This window comes from Canis lupus, chromosome 6 (genome assembly GCF_003254725.2).
Source record: "Canis lupus dingo isolate Sandy chromosome 6, ASM325472v2, whole genome shotgun sequence".
Classification (NCBI taxonomy): domain Eukaryota; kingdom Metazoa; phylum Chordata; class Mammalia; order Carnivora; family Canidae; genus Canis; species Canis lupus.
In genome coordinates, this window is record NC_064248.1 from 28,897,407 (window position 1) to 28,914,513 (window position 17,107).

At 37.2% G+C, this 17,107-nt stretch overlaps 1 protein-coding gene across 14 annotated transcripts in view; it reads right to left on the minus strand.

Annotated features, from left to right (window-relative positions):
- MRTFB (myocardin related transcription factor B) overlaps positions 1 to 17,107 on the minus strand; it is a 210,701-nt gene that overhangs the window by 110,068 nt on the left and 83,526 nt on the right. The gene's annotated exons all lie outside the window — the stretch shown is intronic.

Genomic DNA, 17,107 nt, shown 5'->3' on the forward strand with positions numbered 1-17,107 from the left:
GCACCCAGGTGCCCCACTGGCTCAGATTCTTAAACTCAGAACAGTCTAAAGAGCCCAAACAAAGTCCATTCTCTTAGCCAGGATAAATCTTAATACTATATGAATTAACTAAATAAGAAAATAAAATAAAACAAAGATGAAAATAAAACAAGATGAAATTAGAGAGCCAAACCATAAGAGATTCTTAATAATAGGAAACAAACTGAAGGTCACTGGAGGGGAGGAAGTGGGGGGATGGGGTAAGTGGGTGATGGACACTAAGGAGGGCACGTAATGTAATGAGTATTATATAAGACCGATGAACCACTGAACTCTACCTTTGAAACTAACAATGCATTATATGTTAATTGAATTTAAATTAAAAAATAAAATGTTTCCTATCCCTTCCTCCATTTCTCATTTAATAAACTGGCATGAAAAAAAAAATAAACTGGCATGCTTGTTACATACACACACACACACACGTGTGCTCACACAAGAAATATTTGAACAGATGGAATTAAAATGTATTTTAACAGTTACGAAAGTGGTAGTGTATTATATACAAAGATTTTAGTTTATAGCAAAATAAGTAACCAACTAAAACCAATTTAAGTGTCCAAGAGTAAGGATGTGGTTAAACTATATCTAATCTACTCACTTGAGCCAGTATGCAATAATTAAATTGTTGCTTACAAAGCAAAACATAAAAAGCTACAAAAAAGTATATCAAATTGAAAAAGTAAAACAAGGAAACAACCCAGGAAACAAGTTACATAATTGACATTTTATTTTATTTATTTATTTTTAAGATTTTATTTATTTATTCATGAGAGACAGAGAGAGAGAGAGGCAGAGACACAGGCAGAGGGAGAAGCAGGTAGGCTCCATGCAGGGAGCCCGATGTGGGACTCGATCCTGGGACTCCAGGATCAGACCTTGGACTGAAGGCAGGCACTAAACCGCTGAGCCACCCAGGGATCCCCATAATTGACATCTTAAAACCAGAAGAGACTACACAGAAAAGAGATTAAAGAGATACTACAGAATTTAACTGTTGTTATCTGAGAAGTGGGAATGTGTAATCTTTTTGTCTCTCCTTTTCTTCTCCTAAATTTGCCATAAGTATATGCTACTGCCATTTTTAGAACAAAGTATTTTTAAAAGAGTTAATAGGCTAAGTATATAAGCAGCACAGAAAGACCAAAGAAAATGCAAAACTAAGCATAAGAAGTGCAAACAATGGCTAACAATGAAAACACTTATAAAAACTGATATTAGCTATGTATGTATGGTCACAATGGTTTCTTTTCCAGACTATTGTGTTTGCTGTAGTTTCAATTTTTTCCCTAAATATTAATTTTGGAAAGGTGAAGATTTTTTTTAAGCCTTAACATTACTAACATGTTAACTTATGAGTACTTAGGAAGTTTCAAAGATGGGGGCAAGAATGTCTATCGAGGAAGAGAGAAACAGGAAAGAAACTAAGGAGTAGCAAGGTGAATGCACCTCAAGAGCTGTCCAGGAGAGACATTTTCTTAGTTATAATATTAGAAAACATATATGAATAAGGGAAATTAAAAAAGAAAGTAAAAAATGGAATATTAGAGGTATTCGAATTGTATTAAGATTTTACGTATACACATTTTTGTAAATGATATTTAATAAGGAAGGACAGAATGCCTTGGGAAATAACAGAACAAAGTACACCTCAATTTCAAATGAACAGCAACAAAAAAAGGCTGGGAAACCAGAATATTCTAGAAATAGTCTTAAAATAACAAGGGCAAATTCTTGGACATAGAGATCTGTAAATACGCACGAAACTGCATACACCTAATTAAATGCAGCTTACAACAATATTAGCATCACCAGCAATCATCAATTCCTTTCACAGTGACATTTATTACCACTTCAGAACATTCATAATAAGATGGAACTACATGAGCATAAGTACAGCCTCAATGGATGGATGGGCCCTCTCAGGCCTAAGCAGGGTATTTTAATTTCCAGAGTCTCGTGTTAGTAGTATAAATCAGAGGGAGGGAAAAGGAGTAGACTTCCTAAGATATGTGCCAGCTCAGTGACAGTCATTTTCAATCACAAATGGCAAGGCTGCCGGGAGGAGTTGCTCACTTACAGTACATGAGGTCATACTTAGCAATGAAACAAGTTCAAGTAAAGAAAACAGTATAATGTCAGTAATAACAAGGAAGTCCTCTTTTTATCAGATAAGTAATATTTCCAAAACCATGGGTTTTTCTTGGATTTCTTTATATTTGGTTGCTCTGTTCCTATAGCAAATACACCAATAAACACTCACCAGTGACTACAGAATAAGCTAAGTTGTTAGACTGATCCTTGAGAGGAGACTGGAGTTTTCCTCTGTGCAGCCCGAGCATTTGGCAGAGAGTCCAACACTTACCAAAAATATGCTGCATCAATAAACAATGATCACAAAACCAGTGAGGTCAAAATGCATCCACCCACAATGATGGCAACATACCCGCCACCTATAGTCGCTTTCTTTAAAATACACACGAGTTACACACACGCGTACACGAGCCCATTACCCAGCACACAGGCACAAATAAACTCACTCCGGGGAGTTTCTAGCAGTTCTGGCAGAAATAAATCCTTACAAGAACTGATGCAGAATGAAATGTCTTTTAAAGGGGTTTTCACCTTATGCTTCATGGACACAGAGATCAGAATGTAACTATTAAGAGAGGGCTATTAAAAGTCTACCAGATTATCAGCAAAGTGGGGCAGAAAGCTATGTGTAGGTCATGAAGCCAGAGCATATAAAATGAAAATTAAAACACAATTTCATTCATAACATTGTCAAAAATAGACTATGTACAAGATTTCTATACTAAATACTAGAAAGCACTGCTGAGAGAAATGAAGGCCTATATAAATGAAAGATATTACATTGATAGACTAGAAATAAGATGTCAGTTCACTCCAAATTAATGTAGGTTCAAACCCATTCCCAATGATATTCCTGCTAGTCTTTAAAAACAAACAAAAAAAAAACAAAAAAAAACAAGCTGACTCAAATAGAAATGGAAAAGGAAAGGACCTAGAATATCCAGAGCATTCTTACAAAAGGAAAACAATGTTGGAGGACTTACCCTACCTGATTTCAAGATTGCCTCTAAAACTATAGTAATCAAGACAGTGTAGTACCAGCATAGGAATTAAGGAACAGAAGAGAGGGGCAGACAGAGATCCATACTTAAATGGCCTATGGATTTTAGACAAAGGTGCCAAAGCAATCCAACGGGGGGGAACGGAGACTTTTTAAACAAATGGTATTGAAGCAACCAGAAATCCGTATGGAAAAACATGAGCCTCAACCCCTATCTCACACCAGACATCAAAGTTAATCTGAAAGTATATCACAGACATACATGTGAAATCAGCAACCTAAAAGCCTTTAGAAGGCTTTATAAAGGAGACTACTTCCATGGCTTGGGGGTAAGGCAAAAGTTTCTTAGGCCATAATCATAAAAAATGGGTAAATTAGACTTCCATCAAAAGCAAAAACTTTTGCTCATCAAAAGACATTTTAAGAAAATCAATAAAGAAGGCATAGACTAGAACATTCACAAAGCACATCTGACAGGTACCAAAGGCATATACAGAACTTCAGTAATTTCACAATAAAAAGCCAGCTTAAAATTAGGCAAAGGTGTCCTGGACAACACTGTTTTAAGAAATATTCAGAATCAGACCCAAAAGAGACTGATGTCATCCCAGAGTACAACAGGGCAGAAGGGCAGGCAATGGACTGGCTGGAAGAAATGCAAGAAGGAGAAGCACAGATGACGTGCTCTCAAATAGGGTCATTTTAAGTAAATATTGAACTCTAGTGATATACATGTTGACATCTGCAGGGGAAACGTGTGCAGATGCTTACAACTTATTTTGAACCGTCAAAAACAAGCACAGTGACATATTAATGGTAGAACTGAGGTGGGAGGAGGAACAGATCAGAAGTCATTCATTTGCCTGTGGTTTCTCAGATAATCCTCCTATGACTTTGAAAAATATTATTTATTGTTTTATTTTTATATTTAACTTTTAACTTTAATATACATATGAACAAGGCACATAAGTGCACAATTCGTTGAATGTTTACAAACTGAACACGCTCACACAACTGGCATCAGGAAATCGAACATTTCCCGTATCCTGAGAGTGCTTTGTGGTTCCCTTCCAGTCATTTCTCTCTTGACAGGGTAACTGCTGTTCTGATTTCCAACACTATAGCATAGTTTTATCTGCTTTTGTCCTTCATAAGTGGAATCAAATCATACATACTCTTTTGTAACTAGCTGCTCTTACTCGGTTATTTTTTGTGAGAGTCACACATACATGCAGTGGGCTCACTGCATTGCCGTATGTCACTGGGTGATATGTCACAATTTATTGGACCATTCTTCTGTTAGCTGGGCATTTGGGCAGCCTCTGGTATTTTCTTGTAACAAATAGTGTTGCTATAAGCATTCCAGTAGACTGAACTATATGGAATTGCTCATAGAACCTACAAAAAAATGAAAAAAGAACCTACAAAAAATGGCAATTTCATATCGCTCAAATTAATACATCATCTTCTGATGAACATATACACTTCTGAATAAAATCTAGGAGTGGACTTGCTGATACTTAGAATTATGCAGAAATTTTCAAAAATGGTTACAGCAGTTTACATATCCTTTAACTGTTCCAGACACCATCTTCCTTAATATACCTGGCATTTTTTTTCATTTCTGCTGTTCTAGTAGAAGCATGGTAATACTTCACTGAAGTCTGCATTCATGCTGCTCTGATGACTAATGAACACATATCCATATCCATATATATGGATACCATTTGATTTCCTCTTTTGTGAATTTGGTGTCAAGGCTTTTGTCTTGTTTATTCTATTGGCTTCTAGGAGTCTTTTCTATGTTCTGGAGAAGAATCTTGTTAAGTATATGCTTGAGACTATCTCTTCCCATTCTAAAGGCTGCCTTTTCTCTCTCAGTGATGTCTTTTGGTGCACAAGAGTTACTCATTTAAATATAACACAATCTTTTCTTTTAAGAGTCATGCTATCTGTGTCCTGTTTAAAAAAATTTTGTTCACTCCAAGGTTGTAGAGATGTTTTCCCCTAAAAGCTGTATTGTTTTACCTTTCACAGTTGGATTTTGTGAGTGTGTGTGTGTGTGTGTGTATGAATTCCAGGTAAATTTCTTTCCAATGGATATTTAATCCAAACCATTTATTTAAAAAGACCATCCTTTGTAGTGAGTTAAGTGATAAATACTATCTCTGATTTCTCTTCTGTTTCACTGGTCAGACTGTTTATCTGTCTAGACTGCTATAGTGTTACAGCAGGTCTTGATATATGGAAATGTAAATCCTCTGATTTTGTTCATCTTCTTCAAGACTGCACAATTCTTCTAGCTGGAATTGATGATTTTTTTTTCTTAAAAAAAATGTCCTAACTCTGTCTACTGAAAAGACATGAAAATAAAAGGAATATAAGACAATGAAAGTATAAGGTGATCCTGAAATATCCTGTGGCAGAAAGTGAATGCTCAAAAATTAAGGGGGATGGGCCAAAGGGACATAAAAGTCACCTTGAACAGGCTCTCGCTTGCCAAATTTGGGACAATCTGTGTATCAAAAATGATGACAGAAATGGATGGTACCTTTCCAATTACAAAAAACAAGCCATCTAGGAGTCCATAGGGATACTTCCCTTAGAAAAGGTTCCTTTCAGAAGAATGCCAGTTACTAGAGAAGAAAAGTCAGAATTATAAAACCATTAATTTCAAGTACCTATTTTATAATAATTTATTTAAACAAAAATTTCATTAAAATCATGGCTGAAAGATGCCTGGGAAACAGAACAGTCAGACAGTCTCAAAGGACTATCACACACACACATACCAGTTTGTAATTAATTGTATTATAATTATTATTTACAAAGAGGAAAGGGGCATTTACATAGGAGAAACAGGAGGTGAATATTACCTTACCCAAGTGATTAACCTGAATATCACCAATAATGGAATATATGCCACATACCTCCTGATGTGATTCATGTCACCTATGTAATATTCCCACCAAAATGTTTAATCTGAACACTGACAAAGAGCTAAACAGACAAATCCAAATTGAGGATCATTTTGTAAAATAGCTGGCCTGGACTTTTTTAAAATGCCAAGTCATGTAAGATGAAAAATTTTAAAAAGTGGTTGTGAGTGTAAAATGGTACAGCCACTTTGGAAAATAGTTTGGTAGTTTCTTATAAAAGTAAACATACTCTTACCATATGATCTAGCAATCGTGCTCCTTGGTATTTCCCAGAGAAACTGAAAAATTACATCCACACAAAAAACCTGCATGCAAATGTTTATAGCAGCTTTCTGCATAAATGCCCAAACTTGGAATCAACTGAGCTATCCTTTCGTAGGCTGACCACCAATAAACAAACTGTGGTACACGGAGACTATGGAATATTATTTAGCACTAAAAAGAAATGTGTTCTCAAGCCATGAAAAGATATGGAGGAACCTAAATATATATTATTAAGTAAAAGAAGTTAGTCTGAAAAGGTTACCTTTTGGATGATTCCAATTATATGGCATTTTAGAAAAGGCAAAACTACAAACGTAATAAAAAGATGAATGGTTGCTAGGCTGGGGGGTGGGGCAGGGAGCGAAGAGATGAACAGGGAGCAAAGAGATGAACAGAGAGCATTATACTATAATGGTGAACGCATGGCATTATACATTTGTCCAAACCCACAGAACGTACACCACCAAGAATGAGCCCTAAGGTCAACTATGGATGCTGGGTGATTATAACGTGTCCTTGTGGGCTCATCCTTGGTAAAATATGTGCCATTCTTGTGAGTGATGTGGACCGTGGGGTAAGGGGGACCTCTGTGCATGGGTGGGGGCAACAGGGATATGAGAAATTCCCATGCCTTCCTCTCAATTCTACTATAAACCTAAAACTGCTCTGAAAAACATAGTCTTTAAAAAAAGTAGAGAAGCTGTTCTAGATGAGGGGAGATTAGGGGATAGGACAACTAAGTGCAGTAAATGAGACATGATGAGATCCTGGTTGAAAAAAAAACAATAAAGGACATTACTGGGAGAAGTGGGGAAATATGAATATGGGGCATGTATTAAATAAGAGCTGTATCAATGCTAAGTTTCTGAGGGTCAAAACTAGTGTGGTACACAGGAGACTATATTTATGGTTAGAAGATGCATGCTAACACATTTACTCATAAATTGCTCTTCAATAAAAAGTTAATAAATTGCTCTAAGTTCAAAGTTCAGGAGTTAAAAAGAACATGTAAAAGGATTATTACCCTACTACAGAAAATCAGAAAAACATCCCTTCATATTTTTTCCATAGAAAAGAAACAACTGGTTTATAGAATGAGTAAAAGTAGATTTTTAAAAAATATTTTATTTATTTATTTAGGATAGTCACAGAGAGAGAGAGAGAGAGAGAGAGAGAGAGAGAGGCAGAGACACAGGCAGAGGGAGAAGCAGGCTCGATGCACCGGGAGCCCGACGTGGGATTCGATCCCGGGTCTCCAGGATCGCGCCCTGGGCCAAAGGCAGGCGCCAAACGGCTGCGCCACCCAGGGATCCCAGTAGATTTTTATTTTAGTCTTTAAGTGCCAAATACTTTATTATGAAATAAACTGCCATTAACAGGATGATCTAATATTAGGCTCTCAATTTTACTAGAAATTTGAAAATATATTTGTTTAAAAGATTAAAAAGAACAAAAGGACTATTTGGACATCCTCCACTAGAGGAATTTTTAAAATGTCTCCACTCTTTTAGCTGAGTACCTTCGAAAGTATAAGGCTAGAATGAAGAGACACACAAAACTGCCTGAGTTCTCCGTTCCAAATGACCGCGGGGCCAGGCCATACAGTCACCCTCCCAGCACGAAGCATCTGGGTGTAAGGGAAGGCATGCCACGAGAAGACAGTGCTGACCATCCCCAGGGTCCCTCACTTGTAGGAACGTCCACAGGCACAAGCCTCATCTGCACCCATCAGGCACGCTGGGTAAACTTCCCACAGGGTGCATCCTGGCCTCCTCGACTAGGCTGATGGTGATGGCAGACTGCCGTCATCTTTGACAGGCTTTTAAAGTAAAATGATTCGGCTCAAGCAAAATCTTGACATTTTAAATTTTAGCTTTACATGCGACTTTATTTATACCTTTTGTAACTATTTTTGGTATATAAAAGTTAAAATTGTCTATCTTAAAAATACCTTGAACTCTCCTCCAAATAAAATTTCTTTCCTACTCTAAGACCTTGATACTCTTATATAACCTTAGTTAGTACCCATACAATCTCTAGTACCCTTTATAACCTTAGAGGTGGTGTTAAAACCAACTCTCTCTTTAAAACTTTACTCTGTTTCCAGGGGCACCTGGGTGGCTCAGTGGCTGAGCATCTGCCTTCAGCTCAGGTCAGGATCCTGGGGTCCTGGGATTGAGTCCCACATCGGTTCCCCGCAGGGAGTCTGCTTCTCCCTCTGCCTGTGTCTCTGCCTCTCTCATGAATAAATAAAATCTTAAAACAAAACAAAACAAAACAATTTTACATGTTCCTTCTTAGCTGCTTTGCTTGCACTATTTGCTCTCTCTGGCCTTCAGTTTATAGTCCTATAAAATGAAAACATGTAAAACCTACCTCATAAGGTAAAATGCTTTTACCTATTCAGGGAAGAAACCTTCCCTCTACTGGGGAAGAATGTAATAATATGCAGAAACACATGGAAAAACCTAACGCAGGGCCTTGTTTGTAGGTGGATTTTAAAAAATATATATTGGTTGGTTACTTCATGGAAAGAAGTGAGCAATAAAGTGTTTTTGTTTTTGTGAGAAGACACAGAGTAACTATGAAGGTCGGCATATAAGTGTTAGGTATATAATTTACACGATTATATTCCTAAAAAAAAAAAATAGTAAAGGCAGGGAAGAGTACCTTATAAAAAGTATATGGCTTAAAAATAAAAATTCGATTGGAAAGATTCCGCATTTGAATATTTAGACCACTTCACACGTTAATGCAAACATGTTTTTCAAACACTTGGGCTAATCATATGGAATTGTATATATGAAACCTGACAAGACACCAAATATATTCTAAAGTTCACAGTTTGAGTATATATTGAAGGACTCTTACTTTCAAAAACACAATTAATATTTTTTCTTTTTCATTTATTCAAGTAGTGTCTTATTAATTTGGTTCCCATCTGTTACTGTCAACATATCACCTGGATGCAACAGAACTGAGAATCAATCTGACGGCTGTTTGATGGAGCTGCACACCTGCTCCAGGCTCTGTTCTTTTGGGTCTCTGGGGCCAGTTCTGACACCTAAGCCTCATTCACCCTGCCCACTGCCAATGACTCCCATCTGTTCTTTGTCTCCTAACCCACTCCGGCTTCTCAGCAATGGAGAGACAGCCACATGAGGGCACAGATGGGCAGCCAGAGAGGCCATGTGAACCCGGGTGGGAGCCGTCAACCACTGGGCCCAGGGGTGACGCAGAAGTATAGACCATGGGACCCAGATTACAGGGATTTTGATCAAATTGTGTTTCTGTGATCCCCAGGTGACCTCAGCGATCTTCAACTTCATTTCTATTACACCATGTAAAATTTTATCAATATAAATTCTCCTTTAAGCCTCTGTCAACAAAGTATGAGAATCTGTTTCATGTTGTGAATATTCAACCTGAAATTTAGTGGCCCTTGAGCAGAATCTAAGAATTCTAAGTAGAATCTTATCTTCAGAAGAATCCTCCCAATACTATAACATAATCAGGAGCTACCAAATTACCCTAATACTTTGTTACATATGTGATGTATTTTTTAAAGAAAGTTTCTTCCTTCCTTGATATACAAGCACTATATGTGCATTATGAAAAATGCACACTATAGAAAATGCAGGTGAGAGTAGTGTGTATGTAGGTAAATTGCCAAAACTAATCTGATGGAATTCTCTGCAGGTGATTTTTCCTATGCTTTCTCTTTTGGAGGGCATGGGTGGGGCTGATGGGACAACAGAGAGAGGGTAGTGAGTGGCACTCATGGTGAATCAACAATTTAATTCTATGCTTTTTCACTTAATAGAACCGAGATATTCTTGACAAGAAAATTCCCATTAATACACATGTGAGAAGGAAAAATATCATCTTTGTATTTTCTAAATCTTCTCAAGGCTGACTCTTTTGCCAAATTGAATCAAATTCAAATACTGAGGCAAAGAGAAGTTTTCTTAATTTCAACATTTCTGTGAAGAGAAAATAATTTATAATAATTTCTTTATTAATGAAGAATGGATTCTGTCAACATGTGAATCCTTTCCTCCTTGAGGCCCTACCAATGCATGGTGACTCTTGAACTGAGTACCTAGGCCACTGGCCCTAACTTGGTTATCTTTCATGGTCCTCTTGCTCACCATCCTGTGCCAAGAGCAAATGCTAGAAGGCTGGCTGCCATAAACAACCCTCATAACTCTCAGCCTCAGCCTTTAACCCATAGGCTGGGGTAGCCTGCTGTGCCCACAGGGTCTGAGTGCTGATTAGCAGACGGTCCAGACACAAAGCGGCACTGTGGCAGTCCAGTCAGAAGGTGGAGGTACAGGCGTTCAGAAAGGAGACATGGCTTTGTGGAAAAGCACAGGCCATATGTTAAATCCCCCATTCTAGACTCTGGTTTGCAGCTATGATGGAATAACAAGAACTGTACTTAACCACTCACCATAGGAAACTAGACAAGTGGACAAAACACATGAAACCATGGCACTCCTGCCCTGGGAAGCAGGCGGTGCAGTACTGGGACTCATAGGGAAAAGGCAACAACTGAGATGAGCTCTCAGCTGCCTGAGCTCCTGCCTGGAGGAATTTCCAGACTGTGAGAGTACAAGCCCTCAAACAAAGCTAGTCAGGCTTGCAGAATCGAGGAGCCAGAGATGAGGGCTCAGGGGAGGCTATGCAGTGCAGATTTCTGAACAAGAGAGCCTATGCTGAAAAAGAGCTCTGGAAAGCTGCACAGGGATGTCCTGGCATCTCTGCTGAGTCCTAAACTATATGCGCACACAGTGAAGTTTCACAAGGCTGGGCAGTAAAGGACTGGGGAACCATAAGCGAAACAACTTCTGAAGTGCACACAAGGTTGAGGGTGTTCGAGCTCTAACTAGTCAGAGCAAAAAGATCTCCCTGGGGCATTTAGTAGGGCATTCGGCAAAGATTCCAAAGGCGGTCAAGGCTTTGTAGGTAAGGCACCACTGCTGGTGTGAATGCTACCTTATGTCTTTCCTAACAAAGCGTTAAAAAGGCCTTGATCCAAACACCCAACACTCTAACCAAAGCTAAACCCCAACACTTTAAAGGAAGACAACCAAAGCAAAATCCAGCCACTCAAGCAATGTAACACTCCCAATGTTATATCTAATAAAAAAAATTACTAGACTACTTGCCAAGAGGCAGGAAAAGGTTACTTTAATAGGAGAAAAATCTGTCAATAAAAACAGACCCAAAAACGACAGAAAAAAAAAAATAGAACAATTAACAACCATAACTATTTAAAGAAAAACAAGTACAAGTATTTAAAGAAAAACATGAATATGGTGATGAGAGAAACGGACAATGTAAAAAAGAACAAAATGGAACTTACAGAGATAAAAATAAATTATCTAAGATAAACATTTTACTGGATAGGATTAGCAGTATATTAGATCTTCATTAGAAAAGATCAGTGAACATTTGAAAAAAGAATAGCTAAAAGGATGTTGCAAAAATAAACAAAATACTAAAAAAAGTATTAACAAAAAAAGGGGTGCCAAAAAAAAGAGGAATAAAAGAATAGTGAACAGACTGGACCAATATAACAACATTCAGCAAAATGATAAATTTAAATTCAATTGTAGTAGGTGGCCTCTAAGATCTCTGCCCTCTGGGATTTATGGTCCTGTTCAGTCCTCTCAACTCTTAGTTGCTTCTAAACAATAGAGTACGGCAATGTTGAGGAAATGTTGAAAAAAAAAAAAAAAAGATCACTTTCGTCTTGCTGGCAGACCTCTCTTACCAGCTTTAACAAAGAAAGATGGCATGTTGGAGAAGCCCATGCAGCAAGGAATAGGGGTGGCCTCTAGCCAACAGCCACCAAGGAAATGAGGCTCCCTGGTCCAACAGCCCTCAAGGAACTGAATCTTGGCAACAACTTAAAAGCAGATCCTTCCTCAGGTGGACCTTCAGATGAAACCCCAGCCTTGGCTGACAACTGACTACAGGCTCATGAGAGACCATCAGGCAGAGGTACCCAGTTAAGTTGTGCCTGAATTCCTGACCCAAAGAAACAGTGAGATGATAAATGTGTCTTGTGTTAAGCTGCTAAGGTATGAAGTAGTTTGTTACACAGCTACAGACAACTGTTATGCCAGATAAATCAGTAACTACCCTAAACGTAAACTATCTAAACATTACGGTTGAACGACAGACTGTCAGACCAAACTAAAAAAAGGAAGATCATGCTTTATGCTGTCTACAAGAAAGGTACTGTCAACATAAAGGTAGAGATAGGTTAAACGTGAAAGCTAGGAAACGACCTATCAAATAATGCATAAGAAAGTTAGAGGGGCTATATTAGTACCAAACAAAGTAGACTTTGGGAAAAGGGTCATTACTAAGAATGGAGGGGTTTCATAATATAAAGGGATCAATCCATCAAGAGGGTATTAAGCTGAGTGAAATAAGTCCATCGGAGAAGGATAATCATCATATGATATCACTCATACATGGAATATAAGAAATAGTGAAAGAGATTATAAGGGCAAGGAGGGGAACTGAATGGGAAAAATTAGAGAGGGAGACAAAGTATGAGAGACTCCTAACTCTGGGAAACAAAGGGTTGTGGAAGGAAAGGTGGGTGGGGGAATGGGGTAGCTGGGTGACAGGCACTGAGGAGGCCACTTGATGGGATGAGCACTCGGTGTTATACTATATGTTGGCAAATTGAATTTAAATAAAAAAAAAAATAGGGCAGCCTCGGTGGCTCAGCGGTTTAGTGCTGCCTTCAGCTTGGGGTGTGATCCTGGAGACCCGGGATTGAGTCCCACATTGGGCTCCCTGCATGGAGCCTGCTTCTCCCTCTGCCTGTGTCTCTGCCTCTCTCTCTCTCTCTCTCTCTCTGTCATGAATAAATAAAATCTTTAAAAAAATTTTTTAAAAAATTTCAAAAAACCCCCACATAATAGACCCTCAAAATATATGAAGGAAAAAAAATACTGAAAGTAGAAATAAATCCACAATACTAGTTAGGAGTTTTCAACATACCTCTCTGAGCAACTGAAGAACAAAAAAAAAAAGGAAATTAGTAAGAATATATGACTTGAACAACTTTATAAACGGACTGGACCTAACTAACATTTATATACCATTCCACCCTCAAGGATACATGAAACATCCATGGTCATTCAAGAAATGCATACACTTTTATGATGAGAATATATATATACACATAGTTTCAGTGTAACAGAATGAAAACCAAAGTATTGTCTAAAACCATTAGGCTCTGAAATTCACAGTTTAGGACTAAGTTCTTGGATTTCTTTAAATTTCAGTTTTTTCAGTTCTAATTTGATCTGCTTGGTTTAAGTTTAAATTCTTTGATCTGGAAAATCCTCCAAATTACACTTGGGTGTCTAAATAAAATCTTCAAATTTCTGAAGGTATAAACATTTTGTTTTTGTTGAGGGGTCTAAAAGCATTCAGCAAGCAATCAAGCAGCGACTCTAATTCTATGCGCAAATAAACAAGCACACAGTTATGCAGCTAGAGATTTCACTACTTTGTCTGAGTTATTTAATCAAATTCCAGTTTTTTGGAAGATGAAGAGATTATCTCACTGATAGTGAGAGACAAACATCTATGTTAGAAAAATATATCAGAAAAGTAACACTTTCTCATATTAAGAGTATGTCTAGTTAAATATCACTTTGTTATTCTTGGCTTGAGAAAAACAGTAATATGAGCACATAAATCTTTTTCATCATATATATTTTATACATCAATCAAGAGCCACATAATTCTTTAGGACATTCAATAACTACTTGTGACCAATTACTAAGCACCTTATTATTTTACTTTTGTTTCCATTTTATTTTACCAAGAAGACCTCTAAAATATCTTGGGTTTCTGATGGGTTACTAAAATATAATAAAATGAGTTTTATCTGTATTACTAACATTAATAGGCTTCGTTGAAATCATATGCCAATTTACTTCCTGCACCCCATTTTAAAATATGTTCAAAAGATATTATATTCCTACACCAGAATCAGCTATCAAATCACAGGAAAGTTTTAATTGTGTAGGATTCTTCTGCTTAGTACTTAAAACTTCAGTACTTTCACCCACAGGATTAACTTATTGAAAAGAAACATGCAAAGAAGGGAACAAACCACACAAAACCTCCCAAAAAACCTGACCCTTCAAATGCAAAATGCTGTTTACCCCTGGAAATTCATACACACCACTCATAGAGTCCATCCTGAGATAACCATGAGGCTGGTAGCATTTAAGGCCAACTGTAAACCAAATAAATCCTAATTACCCATTTCCTTAGGTTGTTCAGGCTCTAAATCTCTTGGGTTCTGCCCTTCTCATTTATTTTTTGCATGATACTATTTTTTTAAAAGAAATGTATAAAATAATACTTTAGGAGAATTCAGATTAATTGAAAAACTTATAAATCTGCCCTCCCCTAATTAATTGAATTTAAAGCATCATCTAAACAACTGCCATCACACCAGGATTTCATAGAAGAATATCCTACAACACTAGAACTGTTTGTTTTCACGTATGCCAAAGGTCATTGGGAAACAAGTCATTGTATACATATATATTTATTTTTTAAAAGGTCATCCCCAAATTTAATCAATTTCTTTGTTAAATAATTGGGTTTGTAATGAAAAAATTTTAATTGTGGGATGTGATTATGACACAGATTTCCTGGAATCAAAATGAAAAAGAATTTAAAAAGTCAACTCAGAGCAAGAAATCTCTTTAAACATAACAAATAACGGTTTTATTACTACAAAATACCAGAAGTCTTCTGTATAAAACTTATCATATACATCAAATGCCTTAAAAGCATCTAAGCAACCGTATCTACTACCCTAATCTCTTCAGAACAAGTACATAAGAAGGAGAAAAATCTATCAATCAGTCTTTGATGACAGAGGGTTTGTTTAGGAGTTTACCAAATGGAATGGCCCTGCTGGAATTCCTTCAAACAGCCTGTGAAAATGTCAGAACAGAGTCTGTTTTGGAGGTCATAGTCCCTAGAGAGCTCTGAGTTTTGGCCTGTTTGTCTTTTCACATGCTTTAATATTTGAAAATCGTTCCTTGTAGACACTGACTGATGCCCAGGGAATGCTAGGATTGTGGGAACTGGCAGTACCAACAAGAGAGACAGACTTCATGGGAAATCCATGCCTACACATCTGCCCTCATAGCTCTCATCAGATAAGCTGCTCTCCGAATGCTATGAAGGTACATGGAAAGACATTAAGAAACTGCATGTCATTTTGACAATAAAAAAAAAAAAAAAAAACTCCTTGTGGAAAATGGGACAAAAATGATTGGGACTTTCGAAAAAAACACTTAAGTTATAAAATATCATGGTGGAATTCTGAAAACCTGTATTCACTTAGTATAAATTGAAATTGAACTTCATGGGGGTTGAAGTTCATGAACAACTTTTGACTTCCCCCAAACTTAAGAGCCTACTGTTGCCTGGAAACCTTACAGATGATGTCAACAGTCAGTGAACACATATTCTTTATGTTACATGTATCATATCCTGTACTCTTACAATAAAGGTACAGAAAAAAAAGTTATTAAGAAAATCATAAAGAGGAGAAAATACACTTACAGGACTGTACTATTTATCAGTAACAATCTGCATATACGTGGACCCATGCAGTTCAAACCCATGTTGTTCAAGGGTCAACTGTACTGAGTGCTCAATACATACATAACCATAACAAATAAAGTGCTAATTATTTTGCCCACATTGTTCTAAATGCTTTACTTACATGAACTCATTTAATCCTCAAAGCAACTCTATGAAGCATGTACTACCATGATCCCCATTTTGCAGATGAAGAAAGTGAGGCAAGGGGAAGATAAGTAATTTGTCTCGGTTCACACAGCCAGTATGACCTAGACTCACACAGCGTGGCTCCAGAGCTGGTGCTCTTAACCACAGTGCATATTACCTCATTCATGGTATTTTTACATCAAGCGATAGTACTGGGTACCAGTAACATGTACTGAGTACTTATGATGTACTGTGCACATGCTAGTCAGTATAAGAGCTCTATTATTTTAAGCCTTTCAGTAACTTATGAGGTACATCTAATATGATTCCTACTTATGGATTAAAGACATGGGCTTTGTGTGGCCTGACACGACACATTTAGCACAAAAGAGCAGGCTCTATGCTTGACTTGACAGACCTTTTTTTTTTTTCATAGCCCTCTTCTTTAAAATTGGGTTCTCTTCTCTCAGTTATCTGCAAGAATCATCTCTAAATTAATTTTCTGCATATAGTTGAAAGAATTACTTTCAAGGATCTATGTGTCCAACAATTTTCTGAGAATACATTTTGGACTGCAACATTTTACTAGAGGCTTAAAATCTAAGAATTATTCTAGGGTAGGAGACACAATGATCACTCAGTAAATGTTTGTAATAGTAAAATAATCCCGATTTCCACTCTTGCAATGCTGATTTTTAAAAATATCTTGGATAACTGAATATTCAGATATGACAAACTTTCCTCTTATATACAACATGCTGGCACCTTGATCAAGCAGCCCAGTCAATATGCTTCTTTGCTACTATGTCAGGATCACGACTTCTGTCACAGAGGGTCTCCTAGTTTGTAACTATGAATCTCAAATCTGCAGAATACTGACAAATTCTAGTATTTGTTAGTTCTTTAACTAGCCGACAAGAACCAAAGGCAAGTTATAAAATCAGACTTTTGCTTTTCTTGTTATATCTTCATTAAA